At 40.0% G+C, this 23,580-nt stretch overlaps 1 long non-coding RNA gene across 1 annotated transcript in view; it reads left to right on the forward strand.

Moving 5' to 3' along the window:
• Nucleotides 1–10,131: 10,131 nt before the first annotated feature.
• LOC106558239 overlaps nt 10,132–23,580 on the forward strand; it is a 39,426-nt gene continuing 25,977 nt past the window's right edge. Inside the window, exon 1 of the long non-coding RNA XR_005384121.1 lies at nt 10,132–10,221. This is a non-coding gene — a long non-coding RNA (uncharacterized LOC106558239). The remainder of the gene's footprint in view (nt 10,222–23,580) is intronic.

Raw genomic sequence — 23,580 nt, forward strand, 5'->3', positions numbered from 1 at the left:
CATTTTTGAAGGTAGGATAGCATTTAGACATGAATTGGAATGAACACTAGCCACCTGAGACTGGACCTTGGTTCACATGGGACAAGGATGTTTCATGTAATTTTTCAGTGCAAGGCCAATCAAGATTGTAAAGGAGCAGCGGTAAAGATCAGCCTGCAAAGCAGACACACTGTTTCCTCCAACTCATCTGGCTGAGGTGCACTTAGATGCCCCTGGCTTAGAATCAGCTGGTGCTGGAAATAGGTCCATGTAATTAAGGAAGGAGACGCCAAAGACGATCAGGAGGACAGATACGTATTCCTACACTGGTCTTGGAATCCCACAGATGACCTGGCTGCTTGTACCTTATTCTCAGTAGCTGCATTTAGATTAACCAACTGAAACTTGTGTTGCTAGACTTTCATATCAAGCATTTTCCAAATTGAGAGGCATTTTTCAAATTCCCTTAAAGTTTGCGAACAAGAATCGCCAGGGAGGCTTTGCCATCTTTGCTCTTGATTTGTGTGCCCTCACTAGCTTCCAGCTCTTTCCAGGCTCTCTGGTGTTAAATTAATAACAAATGATGTGGGGCTGACAGGTAGGTGAAGATGGAGAGTAGCATGATATTAAAAAAAAAAATCTCAATCTGTTATGTAGCACAATGTAAAACACTCTGTCAGGTTTTGCCTGTAGGTATCTTAATTTAACTTAAATATTTTGCTCACATCGTTTTAACCCAGAGGATGGAAACATGGCCCTCAGCATCTCTCTAGCCAACTTTGTAGCGTGTATTAGTGTGATACAGAATACCAAACTTTGCCCATTACTTGGGGTTATTTGAAAATGCACTGAATGAAGCAAAAAGGATAAATATAATTTCTTGATGGGGGAACTGTCTGGTTCTCACTTGAAGTTATAAGGGGTCATATCATTTTCTGACAAGCAGAGGTATCCACCTCTGAGTGCCTCAAAATTATCATTGTGAGTATGTAGGCAATGGTAGACCACCTTGGAAATGATTCTTAGCAAGTCTGCTGAATCTTGGAAGCATAATTTGACAGTGTTTAAATTGCATGCATTCAGTTTGTTTTGTAGATTAAATTTCAATGCAATAGTTCTTTAAAATAAGATTTATGGAAAATTTCAAATATACACCAAGTAGAATAATATAATGAATTTCTCATACTATACCAATACCTCAGTTTCGACAATTAGAACATTTCTTTTGAAGGGAGGTGCTGCCACTGAACATGAATTTAGAAATTGCTAGTTTGGGTGATGTCTCAGGTTCTCATGATTCAATTTTATAGGCAACTTAAGCTTTCCTGTCTTGAAGGGTCTTGGTATAAGTTGAATGAGAAGATTTTGATTTGTGCTCCTCCTGAACTGTTCTCTTGGCCACTGGTCCTCTCATCTCTGCTCCCATCTTTCCCTTGGACATCTACTCATTTCTCTGCTGGATACAATTTTTCGGATACATATTACTTCCTCTTCGCGTACCTGTGGAGGGGTCAAGATAGGCACACCCCACACCTGTTTCTGCTCTCTTCCTCTCTTTTCTTTCACACCACCTGAATACTGAAGGGTCAAGGCACCTACAGGGAATTACAAAAGGAAGAAGGTTAAATTTGACTGGCTTGTTAGTTCAAGACCTGGTCCCTATCCCAGGAATTCCTAATTCCTGAGGAATTATACCCAGGATACCCTCAAGGGTATTTCCAAATCCTAATCTCATTTCTTCCATTCAGAGGTTTATACAATTTCACTAGGGAGTCTGGGGTTGTGACCTGATTCCATTTATCAGCCCCAAGGGAGTCTGGGGTTGAGAGTTTCTGGCTTCTACCTTGAGATGGTGGAACCCATAATTAGGGAAATTCCCAGGATGTAGAGAAGATGTTCAGAGGTGCTAGTTGCCCACATGTGATGAATATGTACTATATTACCTGTATCCTCTTTCACTTTGAGAGCTATCACCTCACTCTTGCCAAAATTATCATAAACCAATGCTCTAATCATGTAGTTTATCTGTGTAAACATCTCCATGGGACTCCCTACTGTTTAGAGAGCCATTCTCTAAATAGCTCAGCTGGGGACGCATCATCAAGTGGCTCCCACCTACCTTCCAGCTGCTTTTTTAACTTTCTCACTTGCTATGTTCTTAAGATGCTGAATTGCTCGCCCTCCTTCCATGAGTGGCACACTTTAATTCCTCCTCAGCTGTGGCAGAGACTCTTAGTATCTTCCAGTGTTCCATCCTTCTTCCTTAGTTATGGAAGCTTTGATTCTCCCCTGGACTCGTGACTGTCCAGAATAAAGACCCCATTGCCCAGTCTCTCAGGCATCCAGGGAAGACCACATTCTGGCAGGCATGATTTATGCTAAAGTGCCACACACAGGAGCTCTCCTTTCTTTGCTGGAAGGCAGATGTGATGGCTTGTGTTGGAAGAACTATCTTGGACCATGAGAAGGAAGCCACACTTGGAGGATGACAGATAAGCAAGATAGAAATCTGATTCACTGATGATCATGGAGATGCCATACCAGCTCCAGATGCCTCTTTGTGATAGAGAAATAAAATCTTGTTTTATTAAGCCAAGTAATGTGTGTGTGTGTGTGTGTGTGTTTTCCTGTCACATGCATTGTGCAACCTAGTCCTAATTATTTGAGGGCCTTTATGTGAATGACTTTTGCTACCTGGAAGGTTCCTATTCATCCTTCAACACTTAATTCAAATATAATCTCCTTGAAACTAGTGTTTTTGGGGCTTCTCCACCAAAGAATTATTTGCTGTCCTATTTAATATCTAAAGCATTGTATGCGGGCATCTTTCATAGTTAATGGTCACGTGCTGTCCCTCCTATCAGTGTACTACATGAGGAAATTGCTTCTCATCTATCTGGGCACACCCAGTCTTATCCCAGCACCAGACCAGTGGTGAATATCCAGTTCTGAGTGTACTTTTTATTTCTTTCTTTTGGTCTTTTTTTTTTTTTTTTTCATTGCAAGTGATGGCCATAGGTTATTCTGGTTGTTTTAATTTTTTCCTCTTTTCTGGTGGGGATTCATGGGGAATCTTAAAGCTTTATGCATGAGAAGAAAGTTGCAGCTTTCATACAGATCGATGACATTTTGAAAAATTTACTTCTAAAATTACCAAGGCTTGGGAGTCTCAGAGTATCAGTTCTATCCCAGTCTATTAATCAAGGGTGCCCTGATTCAGAGACAGGGGAAATAGACTCTATCTCTGGAAGAGCAGTCGCAAAGTTCTGGAAGAGCATGTGGGATTAGAACTATTGTTGCAGCCATTTTTGGAAAATACCATCTGCTAGAGTCTCCCTTCTGGCCACAATAATTCAAGACTCTCCCGTATGGAAACTATAGTTGCCCCAAAGCCTCACCTGGAGCACAGGCTCCAATTCAGTGTCCAGTATCCTCTCATTTAAGTTATTTATCCAGGCGAAGATAAGGATTTTGAACATTATACCTCTGAAACAACTCCTTGAGAACTCTTCTTTTTGACTGAAACACCTGTAAGTACAGTGATACATTACCTTGACCCCATTAACCCAACACACAGTGATGGGATAGTAATGGGATAAGCATTGTAGACATTCCTCTTCAGAAAAGGTGAAGGTACATTGCCCCTAAGGTTCATGACAATCCTGAAACCCAGCTGGGTTTCATGATAAAGGCCAGTTCCATGATTAATGCTTGGGAATGATTCAGTGTTGTTCTTGGCTCTGTCCTCTGAAATAGTTTTCCTCTTCCTTCCGATGTTGCCCTTTTTGGAAGCTGAGTCATTCCTCAGTCTACTTCCTTGCTGTGTGAATTTTAGCACTCATTTTGTACTGTTTCTCTCAATTCAAACTAATATTATTCCTTTTAAAAATTCATAGATTTTTCTGGGGGGGGGGCACAAATTGGTTTACAACCCATTCCTTAGACAAAAACAAATCCCTTGAATGAACCCCTCTGCAGCCTAGCCCTGAAAGGAAGCTGAGGGACTGTGACTTTAAGATCCTCAGAGATGTTTACCTATTTGAAAGTCTTCTGAGATCTTAACAAAAGGCTTTATAGTCATGCTGTTGGCTTCATCTTTAGACTATGTTTTTTTGATCATACTTTGGATTTGATCTTTGTCCATAAGGTATTTCTTAGTCTCATCATCGTTTGCTGTCTGGAAAGCCTGGAAATAAGGAGAATTCTTTCTTTCTTTCTTTCTTTCTTTCTTCTTCTTCTTTATCTTTCTTTCTTTCATCTTCAGTCCCTGCCTTCCTTCCTCCGTCTGCTTCCGTCCTTGCAGTCCGGCTGCCGTCCGTGGCCTGCCGTCCGGCTTGGCGTCGGGCGGTGGCTGGTGGTGCTAAAATAAAGCGAGCTGAGCTAGAAGTAGCGATCTAGCGATCGTATCATCGAGCGAGCGAGCTTCCGAGCGATCGAGTCGATCTATTATCTATCTATCTATCTATCTATCTATCTATCTATCTATCTATCATCTATCTAATCTATCTATTTTTTAGAGGAGAGAGAGATGTGAGGTTGTATCTCATGACACTGAGATCATGACCTGAGCCGAAATCAAGAGTCAGAGACTTAACTGATGGAGCCACCCAGGTGCCCCAACAGTGTTATTTTTGAACCTAGCAAGCCCTGGATCCTTTATATGTATCAGTTCTTTAGCTTATTCAATTTACTTTATTTCTCTCCTGACATTTTCCTATATGCAGCAAATAGAGGCAGGTGGCATTCTCAATACTTTGGTTGAGTATCTCCTTAGCTAGATTATCTCTTTTCAGAAGCACGTTTCTACCTTTGCAGAGCCACGGTGTTGCTAAATTTTCTGATACTACAACACAAGGATCCCCTTTCCTCTAGCTTCTCAGAACATTTTCTTCATTTTACTTTGAGCTCTCTGCAACTGTGTCCTTGAGGCTATCATTAATATTCTGCTCAAGGGCCTCTCCTAGGTCTTCAGGAGAACCTACCAACCACTGTGTCCTGAAAACTTACATATATTCTCCGATTTGGTTACGGCAGTAGCCCACTTTTGCGTACCCAAATCAGTTTTTAATTTATCCGTGTTGTATGTAGCTCAGCACTTGGTAAGTAGTGGACATCTGATGTGGAATGGAATTGTGAGCTCTTTATTTTTGTCTTTTTCACATTTTCAGTGATAATCATAGTGGTTATGTTATTTTCATTTTTTTAATTAAATGGAGTCTTAATCTTAAAGTTTTATACATGACAAGAGAGTAGTAGTAGTTTTTACAGCAGATTAATGGCATTTTGAGAAATTTTCTTTTACAATTATTTATGACTAATTATTAAGTAATTTAAAATTACATAAGCAATCTGAGACACTGCAGTGTGTTTTTACTACATAGGAGTTTTCACAATTACCAGGTAATCATTTATAAAATAAACACAAAGATCAAAGGCATTTGACATTCAGACTGATTTTCTATCTTCATTTCGTGGGGTGAGAGTTGTTGAAAATGATAAACTTTCAACTCATTTTTATTTAAGTTCATTCTTATCAGGAAGTGAAATTTAATCCACTTTGACCATCAGATTATTGACTCTACATTACATTTATTCATTAAAGTAATCAATCAGTGGGAATGAGATTTTCTTTTTAAAATATAGTAAATGGTGAAAATGATGAGTTCATAAAAATGGCTGGGAACTTTCATTTCTTAGCTCAGCCTTCTACAATAGTATGATCCCATCTGTGGGAGTTTGACATAGCTCACTTGCTTTTTGAGTTGTTTTTGGTGTCTGTGCACCATCTGTATATATATGTGGCCTCCCCATGTCCCTGCCTTAAAAGAGAGTGCAAGCGGTGGTAATTCAAATGAGGGACACAAAAGAGAGAAGCATGAGCATTTACACATTTTTAGGGACAGATAGTGCCCCCCGTGTTCAATATGCTGATGCATTCCTCCACTGGTCCATCTCTGTGATTGCTCACTCCCTTTGTCTACAGCCTATAAATCTGTGTAGTCTGTCCTCAATCATGAAGACTTTCAGGAAAAAAAATCCACTCACTGCCTTTGAATTGAATTTCAAAGGTAGATGGTAACTGAATGCAGTTAACATAACTATTATTTTTTCTGTCATAAATTATTGATGAGGATGACTTTCTTTCATATTTTTAAGATGGTTGCTATTTGGGGGCACCTGGGTGGCTCAGTTGGTTGAGCACCCAACTCTTGATTTCAGCTCAGGTCATGATCTCAAGGTCACAAATTGAGCACCATGTTGTGTCTCCATGCCCAGCAAGAATTCTGCTTCTCTCCCCTCTCTTTCCCTCTGCCCCTCCCACCCTCATGCTTTCTCCCTCTCTCAAATAAATAAATAAATAAATCTTATAAAAGGATAATTTCTATTTGTTATGATTTGTTAAAAGAATAGCAGCACAACTTGCCTACAGAAAAGTACACCAATCATAAAAATATGACTCAGTGAAATCTCACCAATAGAACACACATGTGTAACTCGAACGTGCATCCAGATCAAGAAGCAAGATTTCCTGCACCCTTTCTAGTCATGACCTATCCGAAGAGGAAGCACTATAGATTAGTTTTGCCTGTTGTCGAATGTCATATAAATGTAATCATATGGCAAGTTCTCTTGAAAAGCTTTATCGAGGCATAATTGACATAAATAAATTGCATATGTTTGGAGTATATAATTTGATGGGTTTTGACGTATGGATGCACTCATGAAGCCATCACCACAATTAAGATAATGAGCATATCCATCATCCCCCGAGTTTCCTTATCACTCTCTGCCACCCCTACCTTTCCTTTCCTCAGGCCACCACATTCTGTCACCACAGATTACTTTGCATTTTCTAGAATTTTATATAAATATAATCTTACAGAATGTACTCTTCTTTTTTTTTTTTTCACTCCCCATAATCATTTTGAGACTCACTCGTGCTGTTGTGTGTATCAAAAGATCATTCCTTGTTGCAGCTGAGTAGTATTCCTTTGCATGGACGTACCAAAGTTTCTTCACCCATGCACCTTTTAGTAAGTACTTCTGGGCATCTGGCTTATTTTGGTCAACATGATGTTTGTGAGATTCATTCTTAGTAAGACATCTGTGGGAGAAAAGGGGAAATTATTCTGTAACATTTCATGGGATAAAACTCTGTACTAGTGAAGATAAATCTACATTTAGTGTGAGGTCACTGTTAATGTTAAGTCATTCACACACTAATTCAAAGCATTTATTGAGCATCTACTTTGCATAAGATCTTGCACTAGACACTGAGCATTTTGTGGATTGGTGAATTGCTTTATTGTTTCTAATTGTTTTCTTCCCTCTCTTTAAGAGCATTATATACCCTTGTTTGTAGCTATGTGGCTCACAGTGTCTCCCTAAGTGAGGATTATATTTCCCTGCCCCAATGATGCTAGCGGTGGATATTTGACTCATTTTGGTCAATGAAATGGAAGCAGAAACTTAAAAAGCCATCAAGGGATTTGGTCTTAGCTCTTTTCTCTGCCACAAAATTACTGTGTCCTAGACATGGGCACTTCTTCAGCCGGAATCTGGATGAAGAAGGCACATAGAACAGAGCAAGGGCAGATCTGTGGCTGAGGTGGATAGTGAGCAAGAAATCTTTGTTATTGTAGGCAGTCATGACAAATAAGAGCTTAGCTACCTTCTGCATAAGAAAATCAACTGAAATTATTGAACTATTGATTGTGTTTTTAATGATGACACAGTATTCCAGGATTTAAATTTGAAGGCTCTTTTTCAGTTTTAATAAATCTCCTTATTCTTTCTTTAACAATATATTTCCTTTACTCTTACAATGAGTTTTTAAATAAGTCATTTCCTGAGTTCTTAGCTTCTTTCGTTTAATACCTGGTCATCTGATTTCTTTTCCTCAGTACTCTGTTAGGTTTTAGACAGTTGTTTTCAAACTGTGCTGTTGATTCCAAGAACATATTTTAATCTTTCCTCTGCTCCCCACTGTGAATTATAAGCATAGCGCTCTAGATTCTTCCTTCATCCTTGCATTCTGGTTCAGGTTCAACCACTGAATCTCCTGTACTATTAAAAAAAAATGGAAATCACAGGGTTAAGAAATTATCAGCACTGTGCCAAAATTCCTACCATAGACCTTCCTCTGGTAAACCAATAAAAGAAGTCTAACATAGGCTTTGCTATATTTTCTTATGATGAAACCCCTGAATCATTAGTTTTCCTGTATTTTCAACTGGGTCTGGCCTAATTGCTACAGCTGTGTAGCTCTCCAAAAGGAATCACCTTATGTCTTAATATTGTTGGAGATCCTAGCTCACTTGCACTCAATTGTCACTCAATATTATAAAAATAAAACTCACTCCTGATATATAATATTCATGTATCTAATTTGGACTTATTATCATACTGTTGCCACTGGAAGGCTTTCAAGTCCCATTTCTAGGAGCTTCTTCTAAATTTCTATTTACCACCAGTTATTAACTGTATAGGCATACCAGGAGATATTGTGGATTTGGTTCCAGACCATAGCAATAGAATGAGTATCACAATAAATCGAGTCAAATGGATTTTTTTGGCTTCCCAGTGAATACAGAAGTTATGTGTACACTCCACTAGAATCTGTTAAGTGTGCAATGGCATTGTATCTAAAAGAACAATGTACATGTCTAAATTGAAAAATACGTTATTGCAAAAAAATGCTATCATTGGCTTTCAAGTGTGTCCTAATCAGTGATCACAGATCATCATAACAATCACAATAATATTGAAAAAATTTACAGTGTGAGAATTACTAAAATGTGACACAGAGACATGACATGGGCAAATACTGTTGGAAAAATGGTGCTGGTAAACTTGCTTGACCCAGGGTTGCCACATTTTTTTTTTCAATTTGTAGAAAATGCAGTATCTGCAAAACATGGTAAAGACAAGTGCAGTAAAATGAGGCCTGCCTGCACATATTTGGAAGAAATATGAAAATCTAGCTTATGTGCCAGTGCTGAAAAAATATGTTTACCCAGTGATTCCTGGCTATAGTTGACTTTTAAACATTTTCCTGAACCCTTTCCTCCCTAGCTGGGCTGTTGTTTGGGATCTGACCAGATGATGTCACTATGGGACCGTGAATGCAGGCATATTTCAAGGCCCTCGGTTCAGAAAAACTTTGGATTGACGTTAGCAGCCCCAGGAAAGATAACCTCCCTCCCACCCAGCGCCAGCCTCCGCCCCGACCTCCTTTCTCCCCCTGCCTGCATAGTTTATAAAATAGAGAACTAGCTGACGGATTTAATTTTGATGGAGGATTACCTGTAGGCAAGAAGGCAATCAAACCCATACTGTTAAGGAGAGAGGGCCGAGATAATGAATCTATTATCTCTGTTTAGCAAATGGAGAGTGTCAGGCTAATAATCTGTCAGTTTCTTTTTCCTACGCTATAAGCTTTCATTTCCATCATTAGGTACAACTAACTTAGAACTATCTCTAAAGGGGCTGATTAACCAGATGGTGTGTTTTCTAAACTACTTATGTCCTTGTATCCTTTTCTATGCCTGCCATTGATCTATTTGGGCTATCACAGAGTCCCAGCTGGACCTGAGACTTCAAATCAGTCTGTTGGTCACAAAGTTTTAGAAACCGTGGGGAAACTTTGAGAGGAAGAGCTAGTAAGAGTTTTGGAACTATCTAGAAGTAGATGGTATTGATGCCACCTTGTCCTATCAGTGTGACAAATCACATACAGGTTCTCAGAGGCCACAGGGGATCTCTTTATTTACTTATTTATTTATATTTTATTTTATTATTTTTTTTTAGAGAAAGAGAGAAAGGATGTGGGCAGAGGAAGAGGGAGAGAGAGAATCATAAGCACACTCCACACCCAGCGTGGAGCCCGAAGCAGGGAAGCAGGGCTTGATCTCACAACCCTGAGATCATGACCTGAGCCGAAATCAAGAGTCAGACACTTAATCAACTGAGCCACCAAGGCCCCCACCGGGGATCACTTTATATTTCAGTTTTAAAGTTGTATTAAAAGAAGAGTCCTACTGAGTCAGGGTCACTAACTGAACACCCCCTGGGATCCTTTGCTAGAGTCATCGTAATAAAGTATCACAGATTGGGTGCCTTGAGCAACAGAAATTTATTTTCTTACTTTCTAGAAGTCCAAGATCAAGGTGGGGGCAGGATTGGTTACTTCTGAGGCTCCTCTCCTCAGCTGTGTCCTCACATGGCCACCCTTCTGTATAGGTGAGCATCCTTGGTGTCTCTTGTGTATGTCCTAATTTCTTTTCTATACAGAGAAACTAGTTAGATTAGATTAGGACCTACCCTATGGGCCTCATTTTAATTTAAACACCTCTTTAATGTCTCTGTCTCCAAATGTAGCCCCATTCAGAGGTACTGGGGATTAGGGCTTTAGCAAGTGGATTTTAGGGAGGAAAACAGTTCAGCCCATAATCAATATCTAGATTGATAGATCATCTCGGGTGTTGATTATTCAACAGAAGTGTTTCTCAATTTCCTTAGCTTCTTTTTGTCTTTTTCAGTAGCATAGACTATTTTTGCCAATAGTCTCTTCAGAACTATAAGATCTCAGGGAACTTCTGGATGACTAGGGATACCCCCTGAAGACCACAGAACCTGAGAGAACCGGGATCTACTCAAGCCAGCAGGAGCTGAGCCTCAAGCCTGGGGTTCATAATGAGATTTTGATTGATCCCAAAGTACCTTAACTTGGACTCCTTCCATTTATCCTCAGGCTGTAGATATGCATTTTTTAGGAACCCTATACCAAGATGCTCTAAAACTTAAATTATTGAAAATAGAGTTAATGCGAAAATAATTGGATTGAGATTGTGCTTTTGCTGTGTAGTATAGATGGCTCTAGCCTTTTACCAAATAAAATGAAAGCAATGCAAGTTAAAATAATGTGCAGATATTATACTTTTATTATAAAATTAGTAGCATGATAATGCCATGTTAGAAAATTTAGAAAGTTATAGATAAATAAAAGGAAGAAAAATCAATTAGCTACAACTCTTAACATAGGGTTATTTATCTTTTTAAAATTTTTCTCTGAAAATATCATACTATAAATACTGTTTTCCAAAAAAGAACAAATTATAACTGAAAAGAATGAAGCTTCTCCTAAATTAGTAACTTGATAGGCTATATTAATAAATAAATTCAATCATTTCTTCCTTAAATGGCATTGAGCACTGTCCATGCCAGGACTGTTGTAGGGCTGGAGACACGGCTGTAAATAAATAGGGAAAATCTCTGATCTCACATGCGAATGAAGAGACACAGAGCAAGTAGAAAATCCATAAAAGTGCATTTCATTGATTCCAAATACATTTAATTTTTAAAAATCTTTGACACTGAGATGCATATTATAGTCACCATTGGTCTATATTGGTCACTGCCTGAAACTTGTGACATCAGAGACTTCACAGTGAGTACCAAGAGCTTGGAAGAAAATTCTGGGGACAGTAGCCATCAGTCTTTTAACTCCTTTGAAATGGTTGGTCATGGCGTGGGAGTTGGAACAGTGATGAGTCTGAGGAATGTAGCAGCCTTCAGGAAGATGGGCTCCAAGACAGGCCCATATTGCATGATGCAAAGCTGAGCAGGATCCCAGTTCCAGTGAGTTTAAGGTTGTCTATGAATTTATTTTTTTTAAGTTTTAATTTATTCATGAGAGATGCAGAGAGAGAGGCAGAGACATAGACAGAGGGAGAACCAGGCTCCTCACAGGGAGCCCGATGTGGGACTCGATCCCAGGACCCCGGGATTATGACCTGAGCCAAAGGCAGACGCTCAACCACTGAGCCATCCAGGCGTCCCTGTCTATGGATTTATTGTGAGAAATGTTGTATGGCCAAAGATTTTAAGGCACCAAACATGACATTGCATGAAAAGACATAAACATAAGATGGATGGGGCTGAGTTTTACATAAAAATTAAAAGAAAAGAGACCGGTCTGGATCAAAAAATGATTCAAAAAGTTAGACTTTATGGAAAAGTTTGAGGAATATCTTTTTTTTTTTAAAGATTTTATTTATTCATTCATGAGAGACAGAGAGTGAGAGAGGGAGAAGCAGGCCCCCATGCAGGAAGCCTGGTGTGGGACCTGATCCCAGAACCACGGGATATGCCCTGAGCCAAGGGCAGATGCTCAACCGCTGAGCCACCCAGGCTTCCCATTTGTTTGAGGAATATCTTAACCAATTTATTTCACTTTCTACAAATGTGTACATAAGAGATCTCTGATAAAATCCATGCCTAATTCTGTTTAAAAATGCTTTCTTAGTGGGTGTAAAAAGATTTTCTGTGGGGTAAGGAAGCACTGTTTCCTGGAATGGAAGTAGGTTTTCTCTTGGTGGTCACATAAAATACTGGTGCATGTCTCAATAGTATTTTTTTTTAAGATTTTATTTATTTGTTGTTGAGAGACACAGAGAGAGAGGCAGGGGCATAGGCAGAGGGAGAACCAGGCTTCCTGTAGGGCGCTCGATGTGGGACTCGATCCCGGGATTCTGGGATCACAACCTGAACCAAAGGCAGATGCTCAACCACTGAGCTACCCAGGCATCCCTCAATAGTATTTTAGATTCTATGAAGTATGGTGCTGTGTCAGGTAGTAATAAGTGACTCAAATAAATTCAAAGTAGACTTGGAGGTCATACTAGTTAGCTCAGGCTGCTATAACAAAATGCCACAGCCTGGTTGGCTTAAACAACAGATTTTTTCTCACAGTCCTGGAGGATGGAAGTATAGGTCAAGATGCCTGCAGATTTGAATTCGGCTCCTGATCAGCAGGATCCTCTTCCTAGCTTGCAAAAGGTCCCTACTTGCTGTATCTAGAAAGAGAGGGAGAGAGAGAGTGTGTGTGGGGTTGTGTGTTCTGGTGGTTAATTCTATCATGGAGACTGCACTCATGACCTCATCTCAACCTAATTATCTTCTAAAGGCCCCACCTGTAAATACCAAAACCTTGGGGCTTGGCGCTTCAACATATGAACTTTGGGAGGAAGGAAACATTCAGTCCATTAAGAGAGGCACCCAGTTGGATAAGAACTAGTTTGCAGAAGGAAACAGTAACACCTGTATTTTTGTCCTGGGTGACTCTTTTGTCCTGGGGAAATCTCTTAACTTCTTTCGGTCTCAGTATCCTCAGTGGCCAAATCATACCAGCCCGCCATATTTTTTAGGGGTTCAGTGATGAGCATCTGATAATTACTCATATGATCCATCATTGAGGACCATGTCCAAGGTCTGTGCTTGGTGTTGGGAGCATAGGATCAAAGAAGGCAGAGATAGTACCCTCCCTCAGAGGGTAACACATGATGGAGTACTGATCCAGCTTTTCCCCATCTATCCAGGGAGACCTTTCCTGGTTCCCTTTGCTTCCCTTGCTCAACTGATAAAAAGTAATGTGCAATATGTCAGAAAAGATGTGAACCTTTGTCATCATTTGAATCACACTCAAAAAGGAAATAAATAGACATTATAAATGGAGTTGAGTTGCCTCTCACTAAAGTTACTTGGGGATTCTTTAGTTCTTTCAGCATTTGCATTGAGCAAAAACGTTAAATAGAAGATAGCTTTCAGGAGGTCAGACATTTTGGGTAAATTTCCTTTTCTTTTGGTGAGTGTTCTAAACATCACCTTATAAGGACCTAGTGCCTCTAAGACCTTACTCCATCTTTCTTCCTGCCCCAATTTCCCCTACACTCTTGCTGCCAACATTTGCTTTTAGTAGAAAACTTACACTAAGTGGTAAATAACTGATAAAAGCTTAAAATGTACCCCCTTCTTAAATGTTTTGTATTTTAAGTGGAATCAGTGCCTTGAGGTAAATAAGTTTGTTTGTTTTTTTTTTTAAACAGATTTTAGGTCATAATCATGAAATTAAAAACTTGGTCTCTACCACGCCACCCACAGGTCATGTAGGAAAACTTAAATCATCACAATTATAACCTCTTAATTTTCTTCCTGGGAAGGTTGGTTCTACTTATGAGGAAACTTTCTTGTTGTTGTTATTCTACTTATTTCCTATTACAAATAATATATTATTTATCAAACATTCCTGAAACTCAAATATATGTTTAGGGAAAATGTGCTCCTTAATTCTTAACAACAAAGGTCTTGATTCTAACTCTGGAGAGTTATGTTTTATACTTAATTTCTTTGAACTGCTTTTTAAAAATTTATTTATTTATTTTTTTGACAGAGAGACAGAGAGAGCATAAGTGGAGAGACAGGGAGAGGGAAAAACAGACTCCCTGCTGAGCAGGAAGCCTGACTTGGGGCTTGATCCTAGGACCCTGAGATGATGACCTGAGCCTAAGGCAGACGTTTAACTGGCTGAGCCACCCAGGCATCCCCTCTGAACTGCCTCTATTTTTTAAAAAAAGATTTTATTTATTCATGAGAGATAGAGAGAGAGAGAGGCAGAGACACAGGCAGAGGGAGAAGCAGGCTCCATGCAGGGAGCCCAATGTGGGACTCGATCCCGGGCCTCCGGGATCACACCCTGGACTGAAGGCGGCACTAAGCCGCTGAGCAGGGCTGCCCCTGCTTCTATTTTTTATTTTAAAACATATATTAAATGGTAAGGTAATATCTATGTGTTGGACTATGACTTGCCTTTTTAAAAAACCCTGAAAAGAATAGATATAAAATAATATATTTCATTTATGCTCCTTCTTATACTTATGTCTGATTATTAATTTTATTTTAAAAAACTGTAGTTTCTTGATTAAACATGTGTGGCTTTTCTTTTTTAAGCTTAAAAGACTTTTTCTTTGCTGTTAGTACCAGCCAGTAGGATTATAGCCAAAAGGCAGTGCCTGCCATCCTGAAAAATGTATACAGTTGACCCTTGAAAACACTGGGATTAGGTACATCAACCCCTTTCCACCATGTAGTCAAAAATTTGCGTGTAACTTTTGACTCCCCCCAAATTTAACTACTAATAGCCTGCTGTTGGCCAGAAGCCTTACAGATTACATTAACAGTTTGTTAACATGTATTTTGTTAGTTATATAACTATTAAATACTATATTCTTACAATAAAGCAAGCTAGGGAAAAGAAAATGTTATTAAGAAAATCATAAGGAAGAGAAAATGCGTTTATAGTACTGTACCGTTTTTATTGGGGAAAAAATCCATGTATTAGTAGACCACAGAATTCAAACGCATGTTGTTCAAGGGTCGACTGTATGTGTTATAAAGCCCAGGCTTGCTTGTTGTCATCTGGACAACCACATTTTTATCACCAGGTCAGCCTAATTTAATATGAAGTTTTGGGAAAGTATGTCCTCAACAGTGAACAGTGGCCATGTAAAACCATTATACTGTTAGTAGATTTAATCAATCAAGATATCAGCATTAAATTTGCTGCACTCTTCTGTGAGGTTATCTTCTCTCTCTGGTCCTGCATGCTGTTGCTCGTGGAATGGAAGTCTACTGTCTACAGCCGCAGTCCTTGCTCTGGAAGACATGGAGAGAGGCATGTGCACAAGGACTTCTTTTGTAGGTCTGATTCTGGGGACATGTAGCCGAGCTCTGCTCTTGTTCTACACGCTTCAAGACCAATGCTGGAGAGGAATAGCCCATCTTTGTTGCTCCTGCAGCTAGAGAGGAGAAGTGCATCAAGAACTGTCATGTCAACAACCAGAGCAATGTAGTACAGGGGGATGGAAGAAGCCATTGTCAGACCATGATCTGACCTCCACTCTCTTCAAAGAAAGTTCATTTTCCTCTTGATTCCCCCAGGGAAGGGAGGAGTTCAATGGCAGATTCATTTAATGTTTACTACACCTCCAGCACTTTCTTTGATGTCAGTATCATTCCTTTCATCTTACCACTGAGGCAACACTGAGCTCAAAATGGTTAAATCACTTGTCCAAGGTGTCACAGAGCTATCAATAGAAGAGTCAAGCTTTTGATTCCTAAAATAGGAACTTTATCTATTTATTTTTTTTTAGAAAATCATGCTGTTTACTTATATCAATGACACTCCGTATTTCTAGGACTTCAAATCTTGTATTAGAGGTTAAAAAAATATATTTTTAACTACATGCCTTAAAGACAGAAACTCCAACTACTTTTTTGGAAAAAGTAGAACCCGCAGAGGCTTTGTAATTGAACATAAGGAGCCTTAAAGTCCTCATGCTACTGTGGGATCTTTGGCTGTACGTTTACCCCTCCCTCTACCTCAGGTTCTTCATTTATAACATGAAAATGCTTTCCCTGAGAAATAGTGAGCTCTAGGTTAATGTTATCCTTTGTAGAATTCTAAAATATATCCCATAAATTGATCACAATAAGGAAGTTTCTGTTAAGGATGATGAGTCTCTCTCTTTTTCTTTTCTTTTTTTTTTTTTTTGAGGCTGATAGCTTTTATTGTTATTTCTTTAAATTAAATTTTGGGTTGTTAACATACAGTGCAATATTGGCTTCTGGAGTAGAATTCAGTGATTCATCACTTAAATACAACACCCAGCGCTCATCATAACAAGTGCCCTCCTTAAGGATGATGAGTATTTCTTGAAAGTATGAAATTCATTATTCTTCATACATCTGTAATGTTCAAATACAATAATTTGGTCAAAGGTGTTGAGTTGATAATTTGCCCATTGATAAAGCAGAATAAAATCAAATACTTTACTATAGATGTGTGAAAAAAAATGTAGTTGTCCTCATCGTTTTTAACTTAAATATGTATATATTTTTTTGGTTTTATTTATTTATTTGAGAGAAAGAGAGCATGCACATGAGTGGAGGGAGAGGCAGAAGGAGAAGCAGACTCCCCACTGAGCAGGGAGCCTGACTTGGGACTTGATCTCAGGACACTGGGGTCATGATCTGAGCCAAAGGCAGATGCTTAACTGATTAAGCCACCCAGGCACCCATGTATTACTCTTGAGCCCCATTCTCATTGATGCTTGAAGACATATTTTTAAAAAGATTTTATTTTTTTTATTTCAGAAATAGAGAGTATGAGCAAGGAGAGAGGTACAGGGGCAAGGAGGGGGAAAGAATCTCAGGCAGACTCCTCACTGACTGTGGAGCCTGATATGGGGCTTGATCTCATGGCCCTGAGATCATGACCTGAGCCGAAATCAAGAGTTGGATGTCTAACTGACTGAGCCACCCAGGCGCCCCAGAATACACTTACATTTGACAACTAAATGTATTGGTCTCTTTCTCTTTAAAATAGTCCTTTTCAAATGAATTGGTTTAACTCAAAAACTTCAAATTCCCTTTCAGGCTCTTTTGTCACTCACTCTTCTCAAGATGGCATGTTAATGAAGGGAGAAGCCCATGACTACTCCTAGGGGCTGGGGTGTCCACTCCTTCCTGGCCACTTTGTACCCTGACAGGGATTCTGCTGAAGTACAGTGGGTTCCGCGTGGGCCTTGGGCACCCTCCTAGCACCTGCTGGGGAATTCAGCGGTCCCCGAACTCTGAGATCTGTTTGAACTGACTCCAGACCTCCATGGGCTATTGGTTCTCTTAGTACTTTCACTTAAGAGTCTATTGAAGGAGGCTCATAATTAAAGAAGAAATTTGCATAAAGTATAATAAGTGCTGTGATAGAGGAAGTACTGAGTATCAGGGGATGTGTGAATCAGAGGTGCTGGACTCAGTCTCAAGTTTCCAAGACAGTGTGAAAAGTTGCTGTCAAACTATAGTCTGAAGGGTGTTCAGGAAGGAGGTAACCTGGCCAAGTGCAGAGAGATTTTGAGAGCAGAGGATTGAGAGGGGGAGCACACATTCTAGGCAGAGAATAGCATGTGTCGATAGCAGGCTTATTTGAGAGGCTGAAAGGTAGAAGGAAGGTGTGTTTAGGTGGAGCCGGGAGCAGCAAAAGATGAGGCTGGGGAAGGGAGCTGGGGCCATGTGAGATGGTCTGTGACAACCACAAAGACCACGGTCTCAGAGCACTGGGAAGCCACTGAAGGTTTGTAAGCTGAAGGAGTGACATGGTCACATTGTCTCTGTGGGACGATGACTGGGCTGTCCTGTAAGGGACAGGTCAGAGGGGTCTATTGCATTGGTCTAGGTATTTTTGAAGAAAGATATGACTAGTCCAGCGAAATCTCCTTTTTTTTTTTTTTTTTTAAATCTCCTTTTTAGGTCACAAGTTGGCATTCAACATCATTAAACACAATTGCTTTTTTTTTTTTCCTGGAAAAATGGAAATCACTAACATACACTAAGATTTTGTCAGAAAATTTTAACTTACTGGAAATTCTATATATTCCATAGTTTCTTTCCTACCCATGCTCCATTGAAAATTAATTATGATACCAAAAAACCTCAATATGTAATGACTCAAAGATTAAAGCACATACATTTAAAAATCTGGTGGGATTGTAATCTCCCCATGTCCAGGTGACATGTAGTGGACAAATAAAATGATCAAAAGACATACATGATATGGCAAGACACTGAAATTTGGGGTATAGCTTGTTACGTCAGTATAACCTGCTCTGATGCCTGTAACTCTATTACATCATAAAATATTATACAAAATATGGAATGTTAAAATATCTCAATTTCCTGTGGAAATGGGATATCTGAAAATAGTGATTAACTTAGCTTTGCTGGCACCCAAGTGACTTCTGTGTGAAAACAGATGCTGCCCAGGCTTTCAGGTATACGTGGTAAGAAAACTGAGGGTGATGGGTTAGCCAAGGAGAGGAGGAGAGAGAGCTTTCTCCAGACCAAGATGTGGCCCAGGGAACCTCCCTCTCAGATCTCCTCTTGCATCTGGCTCCTTCCCTTTTCTCCCTCCAGCTTCCTAGCTCAATCCTCATTAAGCTCAGAGGGAGACATGTCAGAAGTATTCCCATGAAGATGCATGAATTTGTTGCTTTCGAGAAATGGATTGACATGAAGTTAGCACCCAGGCCCTTTGCTTTAAGATGCCTATCAGCTTGAGCTGATCTGTTTGCAGATTCTGTACCATATGCAGGGGGAGTATCTGCATCCAGTTTTTGGGTGCTCAAGATGACACGATTGGGAACAGATGGTTTAGTGGAAGTCTGCAGAATTCAAGCAAATAAAATGCATCCTTTTTTGGGGGTGGGGGCAGGGAGAGTCATGTACCAATATTTTTGTCCAAATTAAGGAATTGTAACATGTAAACTCTGGTATTTAATTGTATCAGTAGGTTTGGTTTCCTGTTTGTTGAAGTTTCCTGCATGGTAGTTACGGCTATCCTGCGTGAGTCGGTTCTTGGCAGTAATTATACAATGTTTGTTCTTATTCTGTGCTTTATTATGTCTTCCCATGCGTCCACGTGCTGTCTTGTTTTGTCTCTGGGATGCTAATGGAATAGTTGAAGGAAGGAGCAGCTGAAGAAACGGGCTCTGATCCTGTGGTGTGGGTCTGGTTACTGTGATAGCAGCAGTTGTAAGTATAAAGCAAGGTCTGTGCAGCTGGGACTTTGATCCAAAAAGTGGTGAAGGCAGGTGTAAAAGGGGTCTGAACATTTGTTGCCGAGAGAATCAGAAAGGAAGATTTGGGATCATGAATCTTAAGCTCAAGAGTTATCTTTTCAGCAAATGTCACTAGTCGCTGTAAGTAAAAGAGAAAATTAGAGGGAGAAGTTTATTGCTACATGTTATGTGTAATTACATAGATTTATAAGGGAGATTGGAGGCTTTCCCTAAGTTCTTAAGAGGGAAGTCTACGGTGAAGTTTATGGAGTGGGGACCCGGAATGCAAGGAATCAGCTTTCCCATGTCATGGAAAGGCATGTTTTCTCCTAGGGATCTTACTCTCCATTTCCAAATCCTTACATATTTTATATACGTATCACCCCCTAACTATTTGAGGCAATTCTTGAATATTTGGCCTATAGATTAACAACAACAACAGCAACAACAACCTACGTGTATGGCATAAGAATTATAAATGGAGGTCCTAACTTTCCAGATTCTTGCCTGATCCGCTCAGCTTTAGCCACTCAATCTATGTATGAAGGATATATTAATGTCTTTTTATTTTTTAAAAAAAGATTTATTTATTTATTTATTTATTTATTTATTTATTTATTTATTTATTTATGATAGACATAGAGAGAGGCAGAGACACAGGAGGAGGGAGAAGCAGGCTCCGGGAGCCTGACATAGGACTCGATCCCAAGACTCCAGGATCGTGCCCTGGGCCAAAGGCAGGCACTAAACCGCTGAGCCACCCAGGGATCCCCCATTAATGTCTTTTTAAATGTTTGTGACGATTGTCTGAGGTTAGGCACAGCTGAATAAAGCCAAGTGCTTACCTTCAGAAGGCAGACTAGCTTGCAATCAGTTAATCAGAATCCCAGTTGGAGAGGCTCGCAAGGTTGTGCCCTCTGCTTGTTTTACGGGGTCAAAGTTGGAGAGCTGGGCACCAATGGGTGTAATAGCCCCATAAAAACATGCTCATGTAGGGGCACCAGGCTGGCCTAGCTGGTCGAGCATGTGAGTCTTGATCTCAGGGTTGTAAGTTCGAGCCCCATGTTGGGTATAGAGATTATTTAAGAAATACAAGCTTAGGGATCCCTGGGTGGCGCAGCGGTTTGGCGCCTGCCTTTGGCCCAGGGCGCGATCCTGGAGACCCGGGATCGAATCCCACGTCGGGCTTCCGGTGCATGGAGCCTGCTTCTCCCTCTGCCTGTGTCTCTGCCTCTCTCTCTCTCTCTGTGACTATCATGAATAAATAAATAAAATCTTTAAAAAAAAAAAAAAAAAAAAAAAAAAAGAAATACAAGCTTAAACAAAAATAAAAAAGGTTCTTGTTTACATAGAAGCCGAAAGTCGTGCTACTTTTGTGCCTCCTGGCTTTAGGGGGCCTTCAGGTGTCTTTCTGTGCTGAAGAGAAAATTCAGTTACTTCACTCAAGGTTATGTTTTTTAATGTCCTGTTTCTCAGATAAGTGTCAGATTATTAACCAAATGCTCCAGTGGCTCTGCAGCCTGGTTGCATTCAACTGGGAAGCAGTCCTGTGGATGCTGGTCTCGATGAGCGCACATCCCCTGTGTAAAGTCACATGGCATTGGAGACCTTCCAATTCTTGGCTAAAGCTCTAAATGTAACAGTATGCTTCCTTTTGAGAATGACTTATTTTTGTTCACTACTGAAATAGAATCCATTTTTTCTTAACCACGTGTTATCCTTGGAAAAGCAGCTTTAACCAAATTTTAGGGGTGTGCTCTATCAGTTGTCATTTCTGTAATTAAAAGTACGATGTTAACTAATCTGCAGATGGATTAGTTCTTCGTTCATTTTTACCTTCTCTCCCCATAAAAGGACATAGAATTTTTATAGGTTTCCTGGAAAGAAGGGCAGAGGCCCTGTCTGTGTGAGTATGTGTATGTTTTCTAAAACATTCTTTTATGTAGCAGACCCTGTGAGCTTCCACATTTACATAGCCAGTAAGGCTGAAGGCAAGATGAGAAGAGCTTTGGTTGGTCCAAAATTTAGTTTCCTTAGAAGAGAGGTATAGAAAATTTGGCTGGATGATAAAGGAAACCACTAGCTCTTTGAGCCTTTTTTTTTTAAGAACATGTTTTACCTTACTTTGGTTGGCAACTTTCCTATTTTATTTCCTTGCAATTTGGTACAGGGAAAAGCTTATGCCATTTGGAGTTAGAATAGACACAGGGCAAAGTGTCTGTCTTTTTTTAAGACCCAGCTTCTCAGTTGACATAGTATTAGCCACTTCTCTTTTTATGAATATTGAATGAGATAATATATAAAAAATTAGCATTTCATCAAACACAATAGTCACTCAATAAATATCCATTCTTTTTCACTTTCTTCTCTGACATACTCTTTCCTTAAGGGAAATCTTACATTAACCTTATAATGAATGAGATAGAAGGAATGAAGCCCTGGAAAAAGGAAGGGAGAGAAAGAGAGGAAAAAAAGACAAGAATAAAAGAGTAAAGGAATTGTGTCAGCGTGACATAAAAATTAGTTTGGAAGCACAAGTTTAGCTAAAATGATCATTGGCATTGTGTTAACCAAAGTAATTCAGGCTTTAAAGAAAAATTGGTTGTGCCACATTTGTTTAGCATCTATGAATTGCTAGGTGCTGGGACTGGGCACAAGGGATTAAATGGTGAGCAGACTCATTCCAACCCCAAGGAGCTCAAGTTCATGTGGGGAAATAGATGCAAAAGCAATTATCTCCAATAAAATAGGCTAAGTTCTGTAACAAAGAAGAGTTCACACATTGGGGAGCGGATGGGTGATGTGACACTACACAGATTACTCAGCTGAAGCTTTGTGAGCTCCCACAGTCTCCAGCACATTACAGAGATTTTCATGCAGTGCTCTTCGCCCACGAACATTCCTTGCCATTGGATGGGCAGGTGGGGTAATTTGTTGCTCAGATTCAGGATCAGTTATTTTGGCTTCTCTAAAAATTATTTGGGTAGTGAGGCAAACATGCTTGAGCGTTGGGGAAAGCCATGGACACTCGATCCCTCAAGGGTTAAGAAGTTTTATCATTTACGTTTTATTTAGTAGCAAAGAGGCCAAGAAACAAGTGAAGCATCTCACCACGTAGCCTTCTAAGGAAAGTTGGCATTTCCAGTGGGAAGGTACAGGCTGGGAAGAAGTCCCTGTCGCTCATCGCTTTAAACAGATCTGACAGTTTCTTATTTAGAGAGAGCGCGTTCCTTAGTTGACATGAAAAGTTTAGATGACACACCGCCCTAATTATCCCTACTCTCTGGAAGGGCTGGATCCACAACCCAATTCTGGGTGACTTTTTTTTTTTTTTTTTTTTTTGCCTTCTTGCTCTTATCATTCTCCACTGACTGGTCATCACATCAAGTCAACTTGCAAATAGAAACTCTCTGAGTCACTTAATGAGAATGAGGCCCTTACATCTACACCCAGCACTGAGATCTCCAAAGAACTCTTTTGCCTCTCCTCTTCCAACGAACCACATCAAGGAATGGTCGCATTAAAATAAGTGCATCTTTGTTAGAGATGTCAGGTTTAGGGGCGTCTGGCCTCTGAGGCCGGCTAACGCATCACTCCTCTGCTCGGACAAGGTAGAGAGCTCACTGAAGCGATTAGAGCAATTATTCAAAGCCACCTGTCACAGCCAGTCAGCCCTGGCCCTGGCTGATGGGAAGAGGTGGCCTCGTCCTGCCTCTTCAGACCAAGCACTGTTATCCGATGGCATCTTTGCCTCCAGCATCTCCTTAGATGGGCTCAAGTTTCAAACATTTATTGGCAAAAACGTAACTTCTTGCATTTTTTTGCTGTTCTATTTGGATAATCCTCCTACTCAGATGGAGGTCATCTGGGGCTCCTACTGATTTATTTCTCTTCTGTAATTTCTCCTTTATCCCACTTGACATGTTTTATTGCAGAGTTCCCTTGTGATGAAGCAAGAGTTCTCCTGAATTATGGACAACTTCTCGTTTTCTTTCGTCCCACCAAATCATCCCGAAGATGATTTCCTTCCCACTTTCATTCTGAAGAGCTGGTGAAAGCCTTTTAGTGAAACTTGGTGTCACTGAGGAGGAAAGAAATTGGAAAGCCATGGAAAAATGGCTTATATTGGATCCAGGAGCTCCCGCAGAGG

Source organism: Canis lupus, chromosome 35 (genome assembly GCF_011100685.1).
Source record: "Canis lupus familiaris isolate Mischka breed German Shepherd chromosome 35, alternate assembly UU_Cfam_GSD_1.0, whole genome shotgun sequence".
NCBI lineage: Eukaryota > Metazoa > Chordata > Mammalia > Carnivora > Canidae > Canis > Canis lupus.